This window comes from Lactuca sativa, chromosome 6 (genome assembly GCF_002870075.4).
Source record: "Lactuca sativa cultivar Salinas chromosome 6, Lsat_Salinas_v11, whole genome shotgun sequence".
NCBI lineage: Eukaryota > Viridiplantae > Streptophyta > Magnoliopsida > Asterales > Asteraceae > Lactuca > Lactuca sativa.
Genome location: NC_056628.2, coordinates 40,954,178 through 40,977,214, shown reverse-complemented (window position 1 = coordinate 40,977,214; position 23,037 = coordinate 40,954,178). Strand labels below are relative to the sequence as shown.

Genomic DNA, 23,037 nt, shown 5'->3' with positions numbered 1-23,037 from the left:
GGAGTGGAGTAGGGCTTTTCATCTTACTGCAGAGGACGCACAAGTAGCACATGACGTGGTAACGGGATCGTTCTTAGTTAACGGTATATCAACTTTGGTACTGTTTGATTCGAGTGCCACCTGATCTTTTATGTCGCTCACGCTTAGCAAGCGATTTAGTAGAGCTCCGGGGGAGCTGGATTACCCACTTGATGAAGAGATAGCAGATGACAGGACTGTCAGGGTCACGAGAGTTCACATAGGATGTATGCTTTATTTGTTCGAGGAGTAGTTTTTAGTGGATCTAGTTCCTATTCCCCTACGAGGGAATAAGGTTATAGTGGGTATGGATTGGTTGATCCCTAATGGGGAAGTGATTGATTGTGAGCAGCAGCTAGTGAGTGTTCACATTCCTAGTGGGGGAGGGTTAGTGATCCAGGGCGAAAGGCCACAATGAGGACCAGTGTTTTGTTCAGCAGTGAGGGCAAGGTGCCACTTTTAGCAGGGTTGCACAGGATACGTCGCCTATGTCAAGGATATCCGAGATAAGGGTATGATGATGGTGATGATGTACCGTTAGTAGGAGAGTACCCGGAGGATTTACCTGGGATACCTCCGGACAGGTTGAGTTTAGGATTGACCTAGTCCCTGGTGCGGCTCTGATAGCCAAGGCACCATATTAGTTGGCTCCTCCCGAGATGCAGGAGTTGTCTACGCAGCTGCAAGAGCTGTTGGATAAGGGTTTTATCAGGCCGAGCAGTTCACCATGGGGAGCCTCGATCCTATTTGTGAAGAAGAAGGACGAGTCACATCGCATGTGTATAGACTACTGGGAGCTGAACAAGTTAATGGTGAAGAACCGTTACCCACTTCTGAGGATAGATGATTTGTTTGATCAGCTTCAGAGACCATCTTGGTTCTCCAAGATAGATCTACGGTTAGGGTATCACCAGATGCGAGTCAGGGACGATGATGTGCAGAAGACAAATTTTAGGACTCGTTATGGTCATTATGAGTTTGCAGTGATGCCGTTTGGGGTCACCAATACTCCAACCACGTTCATGGACCTCATGAACCGCGTGTGCAGACCGATGTTGGATCGGTCTGTGATAGTGTTCATTGATGATATCTTGGTCTATTCCAAGACTCAGGAGCAGCATGAGGAGCACCTGAAGGAGGTGTTGGAGACACTGGGGAAGGAGAGACTTTTTGCAAAGTTCTCCGAGTGTGAGTTCTGGTTGCACGAGGTGCAATTCCTTAGGCATATCATCAACCACAAGGGTATTCTGGTCAATCCGGTCAAGATAGAGGTCGTGATGCAGTGGGAGGTTCCGAGGTCTCCATCTGAGATTCAGATTTTCCTGGGTCTAGCGGGTTATTACCGGAGATTTATCCATGACTTCTCCAAGATTACAGTTCCTTTGATCCGACTGGCCAAAAAGTCGGTGGTATTCCATTGGGGGCCTGAGCAGCAGGCAGCCTTCGAGACTCTGAGACAACGGTTGTGCGAGTCACCGATTTTGACTCTGATTGAGGGAGTAGATGACTTTGTGGTGTATTGTGACATGTCAATTACGAGCATAGGTGTAGTTATGATGCAGAAGGGTCATGTGATAGCCTACGCGTCGAGGCAGCTGAAGCCTCATGAGGCTAACTATACGACGCACGATTTAGAGCTGGGGGATGCGGTTTTCACCCTCAAGATTTGGCAAAATTACCCCTATGGGGTCCGTTGTACCATTTACACGGACCACAAGACATTGAGGTACCTCATGCATTAGCTGAATCTAAACATGAGGCAACGTCAGTGGTTAGATGTGGTAAAGGATTATAATTGTGAGATCCTTTACCACCCAGGCAAGGCCAATGTAGTGGCTGACGCTTTGTGCTGTAAGGTGGTAGCGACTCCAATTAGAGATTTATGCTTGAGGACGATGGTGATCACTACACTATTGGAGCAGATTAGAGAGGCACAGGTTAAGGGACTGAAGGAAGAGCGCCAGAAGTGTGAGAGGATTGTAGGCCGGGTGGCCTCGTTTGATTATTACAACCAAGGGTTATTGACCTTGTATAGGATGGTCTGGATTCCGTATTGGGGCGGAGTACGATAGGTTCTAATGGTTGATGCCCATAAGTCGATGTTCTCCATCCATCTTGTGGCAATGAAGATTTACATAGATCTTAGACCTGATTACCGGTGGCCCTACATGAAGCGGGATGTAGCCTGGTATGTAGAGAGATGCATGACCTGCAGGAAGGTCAAGGCGAAGCACTAGAGGCCTCACAAAAGGATGCAGCAATCCCCTTGTGGAAGTAGGAGGACATTACTATGTATTTCATCACTAAGCTTCCCAGGACCGCACGTAGGGTTGATTCGATATGGGTCATTGTGGATCGGTCAACCAAGAGCGCTCACTTTATCCTGATTTAGGAGAGCATATCGGCCGAGAAGCTGGCCGAGATTTATGTGCGAGAGGTGGTAGCACGTCATGGAGTGCCTGTCTCGGTGGTGTCAGACCGAGATATCTATTCTACTTCCACATTTTGGAAGCGGTTTCACGAGGAGATAGGTACTCGTCTCCATTTCAGCACCACTTTCCACCCCCAGACGGATGGACAAAGCGAGAGGACGATTCAGACTCTTGAGGACATAATTTTTGCATGTGTTTTGGATTTCGATGGCAGTTGGGATACGTATTGTCCATTAGCGGAATTTTCGTATAACAACAATTACCATCCAAAATAGACCAGGCTCCCTTCGAAATGCTCTATAGGAGGAAGTGTAGGACTCCAATCTGTTGGGGTGAGGTCGGTCAGAGGTTCATGGGGAGTACGGAGGTAGTACTCAAGACCACAAAGAAGATCCAGTAGGTCCGGAGTAGACTCCAGACTGCTTAAAGTCGGTAGAAAAGTCACGCCGACAAGCGGCGTTCAGACTTAGAATTTCAAGTGGGTGATATGGTCCTCCTGAAGGTGTCACCTTGGAAGGGTGCTATCAGGTTCCGGAAGCAGGGTAAGCCGGGCCCCAGGTTTATTGGCCCTATCAGAGTCATTGCCCGATTGGAAAAGGTAGCGTATCAATTGGATCTTCCCGCTGAGCTCAGCCAGATTCACATCACTTTCCATGTTTCTCAGTTGCTGAAGTGCTTAGTGGATGATTACGTAGTGGTACCCCTTGAGGATATTCAGGTTGATGACAGCTTGAACTACACTGAGAGTCCAACGACAATTCTAGACCGCAAGACGAAGAAGTTGAGGAACATGAGGGTTGAGCTAGTAAAGGTGCATTGGTAGCACTGTAAGGGTTTAGAGTGGACATGGAAGCCCAAGGAGGAGATGAGTGAGCACTACGCAGAGTTATTTTCAGATGCAACAGACTTCGGGGACGAAGTCTAAGACAAGTGGGGGAGAATTGTTACACCTGATTCCTTGTACGTATGTAACTTAATTATTTATTAATCTTGGAAGGGCTACTCGATGAGTTAGTGGCCCTAACTCTTCGAGTAGAAGGCAGAATATGTGCGCGTTTTTGAGCGAGCTACTCGACGAGTCGGGTTCTTGACCCGGCGAGTATGATAGCCTGGACAAAAACCCTAATCTTTAGGGCTTGCACCCTATTTAAGCATCATATCTGACCTCCACCCCAGCCTCTATCACCTCCAACCCCTAATCCACCTTGAGTGATCTTAAGCTATTTCTTGCCATTTTGAGTGTTATTTGTGCCTTTTGAAGCTTGTGGAAGAAGAAGTTAGAGGAATCAAGAGAGAAATAGTAGATCCAGAAGTTTCATCCCTTTAGCTGCATTTTCTAGTAATAAAGCTTCAAACTTGATCATACTCTTATTAGATCTATTTATGACCTCTTTATGTGGGTTTTGGTCCAAGATTTGCTAGCTTGTGGGTTAGGATCGACCCAAGAGTTACTCTTCCAGATCTAGTGCCAAGAGGGCATGTGAAGACATAAAGGTGCAAACTTTATGTCCATAGAGCCCCCATGCAAGTGCTAAGTACGTATTTATGGCCTTTTGAGCTCAAAAAGGCCATGCATGGAAGAAAGCTTGAGACTTTTCATGGTTATCTGATAGCTAGGCCCTAGATCTAGGTTTGCATGCGTGGATTTGAGATTTTAAGGCTTTTTGGACAAGATCCATGTCCTAAAGGAATTAGGGTTTTAGATAAACCATTCAAAAAGAGTTATTAATGGGTAAAGTTGGAAACTTTACCCTTAGAAAGGTCATTCCCATTTAATAAGTGAAGTATGGACTATAGATCTAGAGAACAAGGGCTTAATCTGTTAAGATGGCCAATCAGACAGAAGGACTCATCGAGTCCATAAGGGAACTCGACGAGTCGATTCATGTTGTCCTGATTCCAGTTTATAGTAGAACTCGACGAGTTTGTAGAGGGACTTGAAAAGTGGTAGCCAACTCACGACTGAGCAGCTCGATAGGACTCAACGAGTCGGTGGAGCGACTCGGCGAGTTGAGTCGCGATTCCAGGATTTCTGATTTATAGAAATCGGTGAGTAGAAGTTTGGCTCGGCGAGTTGGTCAACCCAGAATATTGACTTTGACCAGAGTATGGACTTTGACCGGGGGTAAAATTGTCATTTTACCCTTAGATGGATTTTCAGTTTTCTGACTAAGTAATATTGTATAGAGCTAGCTGGGGAGTCATGGGAGTAGCCAATAGAGATTCCTCATGCACGAGTTCAACATCCAGTTTGAGAGGTGAGTCCTCATCCAATAGGAACGGATCTAAGGCCACAATGGCATCCCATTTAGTTGTTAGTAGTTCCGGACTACGGTCCGATGCCGGGGCGGTCCCTAGAAGAGTATATGTATGCTTGATGTCTTTGTGATTCATGCATGTTATGTGTTATGTATTCTAGGGAATGCCCGATGTGTGTTAATGTATCTATTATGTGTTATGTGTTCCGGGGTGAGCCTGATGGCGGGGCAAGCCCGATGCATATTATTTTACATGATATATGTTATGTGTTCCGAGCTTCGGTCCGATGTCAGGGTAAGCCCGATGTATGTTATACGCTTAAGTTATGTGTTTATTATATATGATATACTGTGTATGTGTTGGGGTAAGCCCGAATCCGGGGCAAGCCTGATGCTGGGGTGATCCTGATGCCAGACGTGGTCAAATATTGGGGTGATCCCGATGTCGGGCATGAGTCCGATGCCAGGTAAGCCGATGTCAGGTTCGTCCGGATGCAGTTGGGCGGTGTCCCATGTGACATCCCCAATTTCACGGCCAGAAAAGACCGATTTGTTTATGCTTTGTTTTTAAAATCAGAGTAATCGTTTAAAGAAAACTGTTGCGGAATTTGTTCCCAAAAACAAAATATGATAACCATTTATCCAAACATTTCTCAAAGAGAATGTATTTTCATTAAATAATAAAACCTTGGGATGTCATGTTCGATACATACCAAAAGCATAAACAATATAAAATAGACCTTACAATAGTTATTTATAACTACTGATCTATAATCCAAAATCTCTCGTCAAGTCCGCCAACTTATACCCTTGTGCCATTACCTGTAATGAAAAGAAAACTGAGTGGGTTAGGCTTGGAAGCCTGGTGAGCATATAGGGTTTTCAACCCACAATAATATAATTATTATATTTAATCGGCAAACAATCAACCCAATTACCCATCCCCATTATCTTCTTAAGGTTTTACCCTAAGAACCAACTATCCTTCATTCATTTATTCGTAAGGAATTGGCACAAATTCCATTGCTGCCAAAGTTTATTTATCAAGTACTAAATCCATAGTTATCAGGCGCTAACTCCATAGTCACCAAGGTTCACTTAACAAGCGCTAACTCCATAGTCGCCAAGGTTTACTCAACAAGCGCTAACTCCATAGTCGTCAAGGTTTACTCAACAAGCGCTAACTCCATAGTCGCCAAGGTTTACTCAACAAGCGCTAACTCCATAGTCGCCAAGGTTCATCAAATAGGCACGAAGTCACATCGTCGCCAAGGTTTATACAATAGGCGCTAACTCCATAGTCACCAAGGTTTATACAATAGGCGCTAACTCCATAGTCACCAACTATCTCATCTACCCATGTTCTACCCAACATTTTTGTAGATATAAATACTTACACAGTTTAAATCATTTAACACCTGTATAAAACACCAATTTCCATGCCCATCTCAAATACACAAATAATATATAAACACATAGCACGTATTTCGTAGCAAACACTTAATATTTATGTGTTAGAAGAAAGTGACCACACACTTACGCATATAAACAACAATATACTTAATACACTCAAACCATACTTGTATTATTATCGTGTTTATGAAAGGTAGTATACACTCACTTGATCAGAAGATGATCAGACAGCACTACGGCTTGCAGAAGTAGTATATCTCCGCAGATCTGGAAGATCTTCACAAAAATTGAACTTCTCACGGGCAGAGCTTCGGCTCGGGGATCACGCTCTTCGGGATTCTCGGGGCTTCGGATCTTGCTTCGGGACTCGGGATTGAGACCGGGGCTTAGGGACACTTCGGGCACGCAAAAACGATGCAAAACGGGAGAGAGAATAGAGAAAAAGAGCAAATAAGCCGACTGCCCTCGCATCCTATTTATAGGAGGGTGGAGCCTCGGAGTACGCGGGGCATACAGGCGTACGCGGGGCGTACGCATCCGAAACGTCACTGCATGCGTCATCCGAAGAACTCGAGTGCGAAGGTCATCATGCTTCGCTGTACGCGGGGCGTACTTCGGATGAGTCCGATGACTCGTCTTCGGATAATACTGGGGTTTAAAATTAAATTTAAATATTAAATATTTAATAAACTTCGGAAATTCATATCTTCTTCATACGAACTCCGTTTTCGACGTTCTTTATATCCACGCGTAGGTGAGACTACGCTCTACGACTTTCGTTTAGACTCCGTCGACTAATTTTGACTTTTATTTTTATTATTTATTTTTAATAGGCTGGGACAGAAAATTTCGTTATAAATTCATAACTTCTTCGTATGACGTCCGTTCTTGCCTAACTTTTCGTCGTTTCGCTACTAACAACGAGATCTTTGATTCTCATTTAGATCGCCAAGGATAAATATCACTCTAACGTAAATTCACTTTTTATGTCATTCAACGTTGTGTCGGTTCTGTTGCGAAACTTCAACAAGTCATAACTTCTTCGTTATAACTCGGATTTTGGCGTTCTTTTTATGCATGGAAACCTTGTAACATATACTACAACTTAGTTAGGATTATTCATCCTAAAAAAATCTTCTATCAAAAAGTCATTTTTGACGCTTATCGTCTCTAAATTGACTAGCCCTGGTCTACGGGCGTTACATCCCATAGTTGTGTTATCTGTTATATGATATATGTGTATGGTATCTGGTAGTTTAGGGGAGCTCACCAAGCTTCATGCTTACAGTATTTAGTTTGGTTTCAGATACTTCAGCTAGCAAAGGGAAGAGCTTGGGACGATCGCATGACACACACCACCGTTTTCTTGCATGAGAGATTTACTATGATATTTGATATGAGATTTTCATATGTTGACAGATATTATGATATTTTGAGACACATGGTTTATGATTTTAAACTTTGATGATGATATTTATAGTTTTAATAATGATTTTAAAATGAAATTTTTGGACCGTATTTTTGGGACGTTTCAAGAATCTAGTATTTCTACACATTTTCATGTTAAATTCATCTCATTTACACACATTATTATTAGTTAAACCCACAGGATAACACCATTTCAAGAAGTTCTTCAACCACCTTAAAGTGTTCTAGGCTTGAAGATCTTCACCATGACCTCTCTATCCAACCACAAACACACTCAAGGTGAGTTCATACTGCCATATTTTTGAGTTTCTCATGTTTTAGTAGGGGGGGGATACAAGAAATATATGGAACATTTACATAAATGTTTGTTTGTTTCATTTCTATGTTGAATATAAAGCATTATATGCATGAAATATGGTTAGTACTAGTTTTTAGAACATTTATTTGTGTCATGATGGCACAACACTAAGGGGTTGTTTGATTTGGTGTTGACCGGGTCCGGTCAGACGTTTTTGTCTGACTCGGTCAGGTCAAGGTGTTTGATTTGTATCTAACCCAACACATATCACTGACTCGGTCCATAAAAATGGTTGACTTGGTCCACCCAAAAATGGAACCTGACTGACTAATTGAAGAAAAAAGACATGCTTTGCCCCCCATTTTAACCATCGACACTGCCGATAAAACTCAAAATCCAAAGGGATGAAGTTTTTGTCAATACAATTGCTAGCATATCTAAAATCAGAGAGCACCATGTCGCCTTCTTAAGATCCTGGATTCAGTTCCATGTCATCGAGAGCTTCAGCAATGAGAGTAGTTTAGATTTCGGTCTTCCTCCATGAGAATACATACCAAAAATCCCCAAATTTTAAAATAAAAATGGTTGAATCTTCATCAAAAATCAAAACCTGTAAGGCTGGAACTCAAATCCAAATGTTTGGATCTTCCTCCATGATATAGAACGACGACGAGAATAGAACAACGACAAGAATAGGGGTAGGAGACGAAAGGATATGATGGTCGGCGGTGATATTGTTGGCATATGAGTTTTTGGTTTAGGTTTCCATAAAGATAAGAAAGTATATAAATAAATTGAGTTTAGGTGCGATGGGATTGATTGACGTGTTTTGCTTTTGCTTTTGTAATTAATTATTAATAAATAAATGATAAACAAAGTAAAAAATTGCAAGTGTCAAGAGTGACAACTATAATAAATAATTGGTAAAAGCTAAACGAGAAATTAAGAAAATAGAATTATGAAATTAATATGATAAAAGAATGTATTTTAAGTTTAAGGGCAAAATAGTTATTTTTCTCATTCAGTATAATCAGTCAGACGTACAATCAAACATCGTGGTTTTAGTCAGATATAGACTCAGTCAGCTTCAGACCTAGTTAGACTTCTGTCTCAGTCAGATCTGACTCAATCAATAACTATCAAACAACCCCTAAGAAAAACAAAACATAAACTATGTTATATGTTCATAAGAAAAGTAATAATTACAAAAATTACAAAGACTAAGATTTTCTTTGGACAAAATATGACATTTCTAGCAAAAATACTTATAACATAATTATTATACCATTTTTGGTGGGATAAGACCCAAAATATGGTGTTTTGGTCATACATTTGGAAATATGACAAAATATCAAGGAGTTAGTTTTAAAAAAAGAAAACTCAAGAATAACTCATTTTATGTAAAAATGGATTTTCAAACAAAAATGGGCACAACAAGTTTATGACATCATTTTGTGAGTTTTAACTAAAAATATATGATTTTAAAACATATGAAGTATTTTGAGTTACAATCCCAAAAAGATAGAAACAAGTTTTAACAAGTTATATTTTCCTAATTACCCATAAATATCGTTAAAAAAGGGCAAGAGCTAGAAATGGACTTTTCATATAAATTTCTCATAGTTGTGTTAGATGTAAATTTTTATGATATAATCTTTTAAAAAACATCTAGAAAAAATATAACTATTACGTATTTATAAAAATGTATATATAAATGGATTTAACAAAACATCTGTAATAAACTATAATTGGTATAGTTTGGGAATCACTAATACTACACTATCATTTTGGACGAATCATATTCTTATTTAAAGGTATCAATATACTTACACTATATGGCCCTATGGAAGGGTAATAGTTTAAGTAAGGGTTTCACTACACTAGACGTAAACCTGTTAATATAATTTTGTGAGACACTAGCTTCACCGTACCTACCAGAGTACACACTAAAGTACTGAATTATAACCAGAGTCTCGATAAGAGAGCATGAAACTTGTGTATAGATCTATACGGGACTGACAACCCCGCACCCAAGACGTTAGCTACAGTTAGACCGGCAGGTCTAGGGTGAAAAATGTCTAACATTCCGATGCCTAAAGAACGTCGTAGTAGGCCGCTAGTCGTTAGCATGGTTATGATTACTCACATGGGCTATTAACAATACATTTGGTTTACAGGGTTAACATACATTCAAGTAGTTTTATACAAAGATAAAACTTCATTATACTATTTTCCAGTAAAATAATACTTACATTTTCTGTCTTTGGGTTCAAGACTTACAACTCATTTTTAAAGAAAATATTGGATTTTCTGAAAGCACACTCTATCATTAATACAAGGAAAAATTACCGATTTTCCGCATACAAAACTCTTATGAACTCACCAACTTAATTGTTGACACTCTTTCAAAACCTCTTGTATTCTCAGGAAATCAGTAAACAAGTAACTCAAAAGGATTTTGAGGATGGGACGTCGTCGCGTCAAGCTATTTACTTTTGACATATGTATTTAATACCAAGTAAACAATGTTTTGTATACAATGGAATCTTTTTAAATATTAATATGATGGTTGTATGGCTTTGATCACTATTACTCATTTGTTATGATACTATACATGAAGTCATCCACCCCGAGACTTTTCCGCCGTTCTGGTTTGGGGGTGTGACAGATTGGTATCTGAACATATTTTATAGTGAACTAAGTATATAAAACAATGTAGATATACAACTATAAATACAATGGGACTGAAACACTCTGACTAAGAAGTATAGTTTTAAAATATAATAATATTTTTCATAAAAGTATACATACATGCATACATACTATAACAGTGTCATAATAAGAACCATATAAAAAGTATTAAGATAAGTTGGACGCTACGACTAAGCCTAGATAGTTATGTAATCATATATGGGATAAATATAGTCTGATCAACTATATTTATGAGAGATATGACTAACATGTGTTTGGGAATGGTCGTGGTGAACAGCGAATCGAAAACTTACCAACCTTACACACCAAGAAACTCTAGAATCAAACATAAAGTTTAAAATACTATAGGAGTATTTTAGAATACTAAAGAATCATACACTTAAACCCTTCTTATATTTCTCATATCTCTATTCTTGCACAAACGTCATGGCAGGATTCTATATGCCTGGAGACCCCTATTTCCCTAACCAGATAAATGGCGGTTGGATCGAAGAAGATCCAAAGGAGATAATGGAGGAAGACCCCGAAGAGGATCCAGAGGATGAAGAAGACAAGGATGAGTTAGAGGAGGACTCAGACGCAGAGTCTGAGGTCCTTAATACCCCCTATGTCGTCCGGGTTACCGCACATCGTCTGGGCTATGAGGGGCCTATGCCCCGTTGGACAGATGACCAAGAGAGGTGGAGTAGACAGCAAAACCAATGTTGCCCATACGGCATGGAACAAGGTTTATATAACCTTAATCATGGAGGACCGGCATACAGGGCTCTCCTTGTCATGGTTCAATGGATCACGCATCTCGAGGATCAAACCAGGGCATCGGCAAGTCGGATCTTGGAAGTAGGGGCTGCCGTGGAGGTCACTGCTGCGTAATATCGACTGCTGGAGAAGGACTACCGCCGGACATGTGGTATCACTGACGACCTCCAGGAGGACCTCACCACCACACAGGTGGAAACGAGGGAGTACCAGGAGAGACACTCGGCTCTCAAGGAGAGAGCGATCGCTGCTGAGCACCATATAGCGGAGATGAAGGCCTCCATGACTTCATCCCATGACCCATAGGAGACCACCCGCCACGAGTAGGGATTATACTACTCATATTTTGTTATAGACTAGGAGCTACTCTTCCCTGTGTGTAGGTTCGACCCAATGAATAAGTGATTACATTATTCGAGGGGTCGTTATGTTGTCAAAATTTTCCTTTCCTTATCTCTTGATGTATTGTGGACCTTCGTAAAGGTCATTTGTTATGAAAATATGTACTAAAACTATATTATCAATGAAATGGGCATGCATTTTATTTCATTGAGTGTGGATGTTAAATTCTCAAATCGTTATGCAAAATGTATACTTGTTGTCGTAGATCTCTGTTTATGAATTGCCTACAAGTTACGATAAAAACAAAACATAGTACATGCATAACTAAAATACTCTATAACGCCTGACTTATACTCACTACTGAAGACTTATCATCATTCCATCATTGAACTTTATGGTAGAAGAATGCCACCACATAAATCTAACAGACGCTTCAACAATACATCAGCACAACCACCATCACCCCCACCTCCACCAATGGACTCTACCGTGTTCCAGGCTGTTGTGATAGCCGTTGTGACTGCCGCCGTGGCCCAAATCAGTAAGAACGACATGAATGGGAACGGGAACAGAAACGGAAATGGAAGTGGGAACGAGATCAACAGTTCTAATTTGGGTGAGAGACAAGGGTACCCACGACCGTGCTCCTACAAAGAATTCATGAACTGCGAACCGAGAGCCTATCATGGCGATGGTGGTGTCGTCACTTTGACAAGATGGTTTGAGAAAACCGAGCCCGTGTTCGAAATCTGTGCATGCCCGGACGAATTCAAAGTCAAATATGCAGCCTGTACATCCGTGGACTCGGCCTTGTCATGGTGCAACGGCCACGTTAAAACTTTGACGCTAGCTGCAGCCAACGCTATGAGTTGGGAGGACCTGAAAGTTATGATGCTTGAGGAATACTGTCCAAGGAGCGAGATGTAGAAATTGGAACAAGAACTATGGGATCACACCATGAAGGACTCTGATATTGCCACCTATACCGCTCGATTTACCGAACATGTAACTATGTGCCGTGGAATGGTCATCCCAGAGGCCAAGAAAGTGGAGCGTTACATTTGGGGACTATCCCCTCAGATCCAGTGAATGGTCATATCCGCCAACCCAAGCACCTTTGACAGTGCCAAGCGTCTGGCACAAACTCTTGTCGACCTGGGAGTCCGTCAAGGCATTATAACCCCCACGCCCGTACAAGCATAAAGGGGAGACAACAAGTGGAAGTTCGGGAATAACAAAAAGGGCCAACTTGCTTATGACCCCATCAAGAAACAACAAATTGTGGCCGTCCACGCCATCACCGCTCCTGTACCAGCCAAGCAATATGCCAAGACTCTTCCAAAATGCAACAAGTGTAACTACCATCACCATGGAGCCTGTTGAGAGATACAATGTAATAATTACAATAGGAAGGGGCATACCGCCCATTTTTGTAAAGCGCCAGTGCAACAAACCACCCAAGCCGCTAATGCTAGGGTGAGTCGGGCATGCTACGGATGCGGTGAGACGGGGCATTTCAAGAGAGATTGACCTAAGGCACATAACAGAAATGGCGGAGGCATGGGAAAGGTTCTAGCGATAGGGCATGAGGAGGCTATGAGGGATCCCACCATGTTTACTGGTACGTTTTTCCTATATAACTCATACGCGTGCATACTTTTCGATAGTGGTGCGGAGAAAAGTTTCGTGAGCCACCAGTTTAAACACTTACTCAAACAGAAACCCCAATCGCTAAATGAAACATTCACCGTACAAATAGCAAATGGTAAAAAAGAAAGCACTAACGATATAGACATTGGATGCACTCTAACTCTAAACAACCATTCTTTCCAAATCGACCTAATGTCTGTCATCATAAGGAGCTTTGACGTTATCATAGGCATGAATTGGTTAAGTCTTCACCATGTCGATATCTTGTGTTACGAAAAGGTCGTTCTCCCTAACCTACCAACTAGTGAAACGCTCGTCATTAATGGCTACAAACCCAGTATGAATCTACAAATCATCTCTTGCATCAAAGCTCGAAAGTATCTACGCAAGGAATACCACGCCTTCTTAGCCCACGTTGTTGATGGGAAACAGGAAGTGAAACACATCAAGGATATTCTAGAGGTCTGCAACTTTCCCAATATATTCCTAGATGACCTTCCGGGAATCCCACCCATACACCAAGTCGAGTTCAGAATCGACTTGATCCCTGGAGCCACCCCCATATCCAAATCCCAATACTGTTTAGCACCGGATGACATGCAGGAATTGTCCAATAATCTGAACGAACTGCTAAGCAAAGGATTCATCAGACCAAGCTTCTCACCTTGGGGAGAACCGGTCTTATTCATGAAAAAGAAGGACGGATCATTCTGTATGTGCATAGACTAATGAGAACTAAACAAACTCACTATCAAGAACCATTAGCCTTTACCTCGAATCGGTGACCTATTTGATCAACTACAAGGATCGAGTTACTTCTCATAGATCGTTCTAAGTTTGGGGTACTATCAACTGCGAATCTTGGATGGGGATGTTCCTAAAATGGCATTTAGAATAGGCTACAATCACTACGAGTTTGTAGTGATGCCCTTTGGTTTGACTTATGTGTCTGCAGTGTTCATGGACCTAATGAGCCATGTGTGCCGATCTTACCTGGATAAATTTGTGATAGTATTCATCGACAACATACTAATATATTCACAAAGCAAGGAAGAACATAGTCAGCACTTATGACAAGTCTTGGAGATGTTAAGGGCAGAGAAACTGTATGCGAAATTCTCGAAGTGCGAATTCTAGATTCGAAGGTAGACTTCTTGGGACACGTAGTCAGTGAGGAAGGGATATCCATGGACCCTTCCAAAGTCAAGGCAATTGAAAACTGGGCAACACCGAGAACACCGACTGAGATACGCCAGTTATTGGGCCTTGTTGGCTACTACCGAAGGCTTATACAAAATTTTCCAAAATCGCAAAGCCGCTCACTACCTTGACTCAGAAGGGAGTTAATTTTAAATGGTAAGATAAACAAGAAACTGCCTTCCAAACAATTAAACAAGCCCTATGCAGTGCACCAATCTTATCCCTCGCAAAAGGGACTGAAGACTTTGCAGTCTACTGTGATGCATCTAAGCAGGGCCTAGGATGCATGCTCATGCAATGAGGAAAGGTCATCATCTATGCCTCAAGACAACTCAAGACTCATGAGGTCAATTATACCATGCACCACCTCGAATTAGGGGCAGTGGTATTTCCCTTGAAGGCCTGGAGATACTAACTTTACAACATAAAATGCACCATCTTCACAGATCATAATAGTCTTCAACACATCCTCAATCAAAAAGATCTCAGCATGAGGCAACAACGATGGGTACAACCGCTAAATGACTACAAATACGAAATTCATTATCATCCAGGCAAGGCTAACGTAATAGCAGACACCTTAAGTCGAAAAGAATACTCAGGCCGTCGAGTAAAATCAATAACCATGACCATCCATTCACACCTATCCATATATATCGAGGAGGTGCAGCTAGAAGCCTTGAAACCCGAGAACGCCGTAGGTGAGGTCTTGCGGGGAATGGATTAAAAACCTTGAAGCCAAGGAGGACGGGGCTTATTATCTCATGAACCAAATCTGGACACATAAATTTGGAGGGTACAAAGAGGTGGTCATGAACAAGGCTCACAAAACTAAATACTCTGTTCATCCCAGTTTATACAAGATGTATCTGGACCTTAAGAAACTTTATTGGTGGCTAAACATGAAGGCATAAATCACTACCTATGTGGGCAAGTGCTTGACTTACGCCAAGGTCAAGGTAGAATACCAAAAGCCCTCGGGTTTTCTTCAGCAACCATATATACCCGAGTGGAAGTGGGAGCGGATAACCATGGACTTCATAACCAATTTGACCAAGACAATGGGCGGAATTGACACCATCTAGGTGATCGTTGACAGGTTAACCAAATCCTCACACTTCCTACCAATAAAAGAGATTGACAAGATGGAGAAGCTAGCAAGGACATACATTAAAGAAATTATACGGATACATGGGGTGCTAATTTCCATTATCTCCGAAAGAGATAACAGATTCACCTCACAGTTCTGACAGTCACTACAAAAGTCTTTGGGGACCAAAATCAACATGAGTATAGCTTATCACCCTCAAACTAACGGTCAGAGCGAGAGAACCATTCAGACGCTTGGAGACATGTTGAGAGCTTGTGTGATAGACTTTGGTAAATCTTGGGATAACCATTTACTACTCATCGAATTCTCATACAATAACAACTATCACACTAGCATCAAAGTCGTGCCATTCGAAGCCCTTTATGGGCACAAGTGTAGATCACCTCTGTGTTGGGCTAAAGTGGGTAACACGCAGCTAGCAAGAGGACAAGTGCATAATAATACACTCACTGGCCCTGAGATCATACTGGAAACTACAGAGAAGATTCTACAGATCTGTGAACGATTAAAGGCATCCTGGGATCGGCAAAAGAGCTATGTAGATAGACAATGCAAACCCTTGGAATTACAGGTTGGTGACCACGTTTTGTTGAAGGTCTCACCCTAGAAGGGAATGATATGACTGGAAAATATGGGAAGCTGAATCCAAGGTATATCAGGTCATTCGAGATCCTTTCTAGAATCAGTCTGGTGGCTTACAAACTTTGACTATAACGTAAACCCCACATTCCACGTATCCAACCTGATGAAGTGTCTGTTCAACAAGACTCTTGTAATCCCACTTGATGAAATTGAAGTAAACGAGAGTCTACACTTCGTAGAGAAACCTGTGGAAATGATTGACATGGTGGTCAAAAGGATGAAGCACAGTCGCATGCCCATAGTGAAGGTCCGTTGGAATGCCAAATGAGGGCTTGAGTTTACCTGTGAACGAGAAGATCAAATGAAACAGAAGTACCCACATATTTTCCTTAGCTCATGAGCACCCACTCAAGAACTAATTTCGCGATGAAATTCCCTCTAACGAGGGTATACAGTGACAATTGGCGGTTCTAGGTTAGCAAAAGTCCAACAAGTCAACAAAAGTAAACAGGTTAGGACATAAATCGTGACTTATACCTTGCTTTTAGGTTCTCAGCCTAGGACCCAAAACATTGTGATTTTGGTTGGTACTTGGACCGAAATCACCATGTGATCTCGGTTGGTACATGGACCGAAATCATCTTGTGAAGTCGGTTGTACCTGGAACGAAATCACCAGGTGATCTCAGTGGAACTAGACCGAAATCACCATGTGATTTTAGTGGCTATATGAGATTTTCGATGGGAAAGAAAAGAAGAAAGAGTTGACTTCGTGACAAGATGGTTTCATCCTTTCCGACACAAAATATTACCCAACATGTACCAAGGCTTTATCTAACAAATAGCAAAGAAAACATCACCTCAACCCTCCCTCTTTAACTACGACCGAAAACCCCCAAACCGCTACCATCTTCAAAGTTCTTCATTTCCTCTTAAAGAAGCAAGTCCAAATCTTCCAAGTTAAAATTCTCCAAGTTTGTTCTTAGAATTTTGGTATGTTTCTCTTGTTAATCTAGTGTTTCTACACATTTTCATGTTAGACTCATCTCATTTACATACATTACTATGTGTTAAACCCATAGGATAAGACCATTTCAAGAAGTTCTTCAACCACCTTCAAGTGTTCTAGGCTTGAAGATATTCACCATCACCTCTCTATCCAACCACACACATACTCAAGGTGAGTTCATAACACCATATTTTTGAGTTTTTCATGTTTTAGGGGGGGGGGGGGGGATATAAGAAATATATCGAATATTTACATAAATGTTTGTTTGTTTCATTTCTATGTTGAATATAAAGCATTATATGCATGAAATATGGTTAGTACTAGTTTTTAGAACATTTATTTGTGTCATGATGGCACAGCACTAAGAAAAACAAAACATAAACTATGTTATATGTTCATAAGAAAAGTTATAATTACAAAAATTATAAAGACTAAGATTTTCTTTGGACAAAATATGGCATTTCTAGCAAACATAGTTATAACATAAATATTATACCATGTTTGTTGGGATAAGACCCAAAATATGTTGTTTTTGTCATACATCTTGAAACATGACAAAATATCAAGGAGTTAGTTTTACCAAAAAAAAAAAAAAAAAAAAAAAAAAAAAAAAAAAACTCAAGAATAACTCATTTTATGTAAAAATGGATTTTCAAACAAAAATGAGCACAACAAGTTTATGACATTATTTTGTGAGTTTTAGCTAAAAATATATTGTTTTTAAACATATGAAGTATTTTGAGTTAAAATCCCAAAAAGGATAGAAACAAGTTATATTTTCCTTGTTACCCGTAAATATCGTTAAAAATGGTGAAAAGCTAGAAATAGACTTTTCATATAAATTTCTCATACTTGTGTTAGATGTAAATTTCTATGATATAATCTTTTAAAAAACATCTAGAAAATATAACTATTACGTATTTATAAAAATGTTTATATAAATGGATTTAACAAAACATCCGTAATAAACTATAATTGGTATAGTTTGGGAATCACTAATACTACACTATCATTTTGGACGAATCATATACTTATTGAAAGGTATCAATATACTTACACTATATGGCCCTATGGAAGGGTAATAGTTTAAGTAAGGGTTTCACTACGTTAGATGTAAGCCTGTTAATACAATTTTGTAAGACACTAGCTTCATTGTACCTACTAAAGTACACACTAAAGTATTTAATTATAACCAAAGTCTCGGTAAGAAAGTGTGACACTTGTGTATAGATGTATACGGGACTGACAACCCCGCACCCAAGCTGTTAGCTACAGTTAGACCGGTAGGTGTAGGGTGACAAATGTCTAACATTCTGACGCCTAAAGAATGGCGTAGCAGGCTACTAGTCGCTAGCATGGTTATGATAACTCACATGGGGTAAACAATACATTTGGTTTACGGGGTTAACATACATTCAAGTAGTTTTATATAAAGATAAAACTTCATTATACTATTTTCCAGTAAAACACTACTTACATTTTCTGTCTTTAGGCTTAAGACTTACAACTCGTTTTTAAAGAAAATACTGAATTTTCTGAGAGTACACTCTATCATTCATCGAAGGAAAAATTTCCGATTTTTCGTATAAAAACTCTTATGAATTCACCAACTTAATTGTTGACACTCTTTCAAAACCGCTTGTATTCTCATGAAATCAGTAAACAGGTAACTCAAAAGGATTTTGAGGAAGGGATGTTGCCATGTCACGCTATTTACTTTTGACATATGCATTTAATACCAAGTAAACAACGTTTTGTATACAATTTAATCTTCTTAAATATTAATATGATGGTTGTTATGGCTTTGATCACTATTATTTATTTGTTATAATTTTGTACATGAAGTCATTCACCCCCAGACGTTTCCGCCGTTCTGGTTTGGGGGTGTGACAAAAGCTCCCCATGGAGTCTCCAAACTGTCCTGGCAAGGAAGGATATAGAATCCTTCATTTTCTCAACTATTAAGCATTTACAGATCAACCCTTATACTTCTAAGTAATTCCAATTGACCCAAATTTAATTTCAAATGAATTTTGATCGATTATACTTTATTTTATCCAATTTCTAATTAATTTATTAGTCATAGTAAATTAACAAATAATTTCCTCTTTTTCCAATTGTCATTCTAAACAATTTCTAGTTATGAGGTCAACCCGAAATGACTTTTATTAAAATTACAAGAATATACCAATTTAGTTATGGGCTTAGACACCTTAATCCAACAATATAACATATCTAGTAATGCACACATACATACTACAATCACACACGAGCTAAAGCAAAGAATATATAACATCGATATCATGTAGTGAGAAACTTACCTTGAATTAAATGTGGAACAAAAAACGAAACCGCCAAAACTCCAATGAAGTCAAGGCGCTTCCTTTCTCCCTATAGAAGTGTTGTACAACATTAGTAAGTGAATCTAAACCCTTAATTCAACTAATAAGTCCCTGGCTCCAATTCCAACTTTTAACCTCAAAATAGTAGTCTCTTTAAGACATAATTTCCCCCTCAAACCCATTCAATCCATATCATTATTCCATATTTAGAAATGTCAGCTAAATACCTTTCCATGGATATATTACATTAATCTTAATTAATTTTCTATGATTGACTATAAATTTTACAAAATAGTGTATCGGTGAAGCTAAATTCGGAATAGTTAGTGAAAATGATAATTTTCACCACTAGATAGAGTCATTTCCATCTTTTGGTCAAAACTAATGAAATAAAGTAGACTCATATACGGAAGCTTGGGCATTGGTTTCAAAAAAAAGGATTATCCATGACTGAGTTGTGGTTTTTTAAAGATTATGTCAAAATAGAGTTTTTCAAATCCATACACAACATTGTCTTTGGGTTAAGCTAACTTCTTAACCCATTAAGTTTTTAATGAAATAGCACCCAAAAGCTAAAAAAAACATGTACTTAAACCCCTCACATGAATTAATGGTCAAAATGCTCCCGAAATACCAAATCATAGTATGTTGTCTAAAGGAGAAAACATCGTAAAATGCTATAATGGTAAAATCATGAGTTCTCTAAGGTTTTTGCTTCTAGTAACGATCCAAGGACTCAAATCTTTCAACACGGAGCACTACCCATTGCCACCATAGTGCGGTGGCTAGTGGTGTGATTTCAAAACTAAGGAGAAGAGAAAAAGATGATATGATTACTTACTTGGAGCCAGAATTGACACCACCAAGGAGCACACCTTCTTACAGTCGTTCAGCACCCACAACCTCACCTCTTGACTTTAGTCCAAGCCTTTCCTGATGGTTGTTCTTCCCACCGGCTACTTCTTCTCTTTCTCTTGGCCTAGAAAACAAACGCACACACTGAGCCTTGTTTGTTCCTTGGGCTTTTAGATTCTTCTTATAATAAAGATAATAGGGGCCTTACTAGAAGTATGAGAACCGATCAAGGCTCCCCGACAAATCTTGATTATATGGGCTTATAACTGATTTTCCTCTATAATTTATTTTTAAAAGAAGTTTCAGAATGTAGACCTACAAAAGGCTTAAGTAGTGATGTAATTTATTAGTCGTGAAGAGGAATGGGACTAAAGCCCTTGAGTGAATAAATTCATACACATGAAAACTTACCTAGAAGATTATAGATCCTAATATTTGGGTATAAAAGGACAACCTAGTTGTATGATGACGGACATCACTATGAGAGGAGTTAATAAACTTCCTAGTCCATTCCTATAATTAGTGAAAAGTTAAGCTAAACATATGGCACATAATGATTATTTGAATCACCTATATGGGAGACAAGTGGGGTTGCTTTGAAGGGAATTATGGGGTGCAATTCCTAATAGCTCTCGCGGAACCATGTTAGTGTTTCATAACCATAACGAAGAAGACTACGAGGATATGACCTTGTCAAGAAGAGTCTTGATTGGATTATATTGTCATCTACATAAATGGAAACTTAGTTTAAGGACATTGTATCTACTGACAACTATGAGACTAAGTTTAGTTCGCAACTGAGGATTCAAAGGGTAACACCTACCTATTATATGTATGTTTCAACTATTGGAAACTTTGTATGGAAATTTCGTATACAGAGATCGATCTCCATTCATATGGGGGTTGCTGGTACTTTTAATAAAAACTATGCATTTATCATAATTTTTGACACATTTAATTATATATATATATATATATATATATATATATATATATATATATATATATATATATATATATATATTAACAGGTTTGTGTTCTCCTCCATGAGAGCTTCGAGATAGTATGTAATATCCCCAAAATGTTGTATGTGTGGATGAGATATCGATGCTCAAAGGTGAGTATGGGAATGAGTCCCACATAAAAAGAAGAAGCAAACTCTTAGTAGATTTATAAGCATAGATATGTAAATGGGTTTTCAATCTTTTATGTATGGTTTTACTTGTGTTTGGATGCGACCTACAGACACAAATATAGCTTTGAAATTCCAGGATCACGCAAGCCATGTTTTTAAAGAACTTTATAATTTTGGTCCATATTGTAATTTTTTTTAATTGATACATTAAATGTAAGTTAATGCGTCTCTAATTCATTTAATTTCGAATTAATGAGTACATTTGTAAAGACCAATATATAAAAATACATGTACTTATTCAAATATACTTCCATGAATACTATATTCTCCTTCTCTCTACATGCCTTTTCTGACGAATATTTAATAAAATTGATTTAATCCAGCTATACACATTGGTTCAGCTATTGTACCCAAGGAACAAACTATGAATTTGTTTAAGAAAATTATGTCCAATACGAGTCTCAACATTTCATTTATTACTAACGTTTTATTTAGGAATGAGTGTATGTACCGAATACCCGCACCAAAATCAAAACTCGAACCAAAACGAACCGAATTAGGACTGAATAAGCTATTTGGTTCGGTTCTCGGTATGTATTTTTGGCTTTCTCGGTTCTCGGGTATTTCATTCTAGGTTACCCGAATAACTGCTTATTCGGTTCTGAAGGAACCGGGCCCAAATAATTTATCCATTTTTTTAAAAAAAAATTTCAACATATTTGTAGAATTTTCGGACAATTTTGAACCGTCAAAGCGTTTTTGTTAGTTGCCCGATTTGTTGATGTTTTTTCTAGCTTGTAGTTCACAACTTAACGCACTATTTACAAAGTTTATATGTTATTTGTGGTTATATATTCAATGAGATACATGGTCCCTAAAGAATGGGTATTAGAGCTGACTTTTCTGTTTCAGTATGTTCGCAAAATTTTTGGCCAACTTTAAACTGTCTAACATCTTCATTATTTGTCTGATTTATCCCATTTTTTTTCAACTTGTAGTTCACAATTTAAACTATTGTTTACATGATTTATATGCATTTTTGGTTGTATATTTATTGAGTTACATGCTCCTAAAACAGGGGTATTAAAGTTGGTTTTTTTTAACTAATATATACTTTATTGCAATAGATCTTTATATATGGATTTTCGGATGTTCAATTTTTTGTGTTTAATATATTTATTTCATAATTATTTCTTATTTATTTCATAATTATTTCTCAAGATTTGGATGCATATAATTTAGTTATATATAATCAGTTGTGATTATCTTAATGAAGTGATATTCATTAGCATTTAATCACAACATCATAGCATAGCATGTTAAAAATATAAACTAAACATATAATTTTAAAAAGTGTGAAACTCAACCACATAAATAGTTTAAGGCATCCATCAATATATCTTATTACATTTCTAATACCTTAAACAAATTTAAAAACAATCCCTAAGTTTTATTAAAAACAAATATCAATCAATACAGTTTATTTGGTTTTTC

General features: G+C 38.9%; 1 pseudogene; it reads left to right on the top strand.

Moving 5' to 3' along the window:
• The first annotated feature begins 13,220 nt into the window (after window positions 1-13,220).
• Window positions 13,221-23,037, top strand: part of LOC111893093 (citrate synthase, mitochondrial-like) — a 30,415-nt pseudogene continuing 20,598 nt past the window's right edge.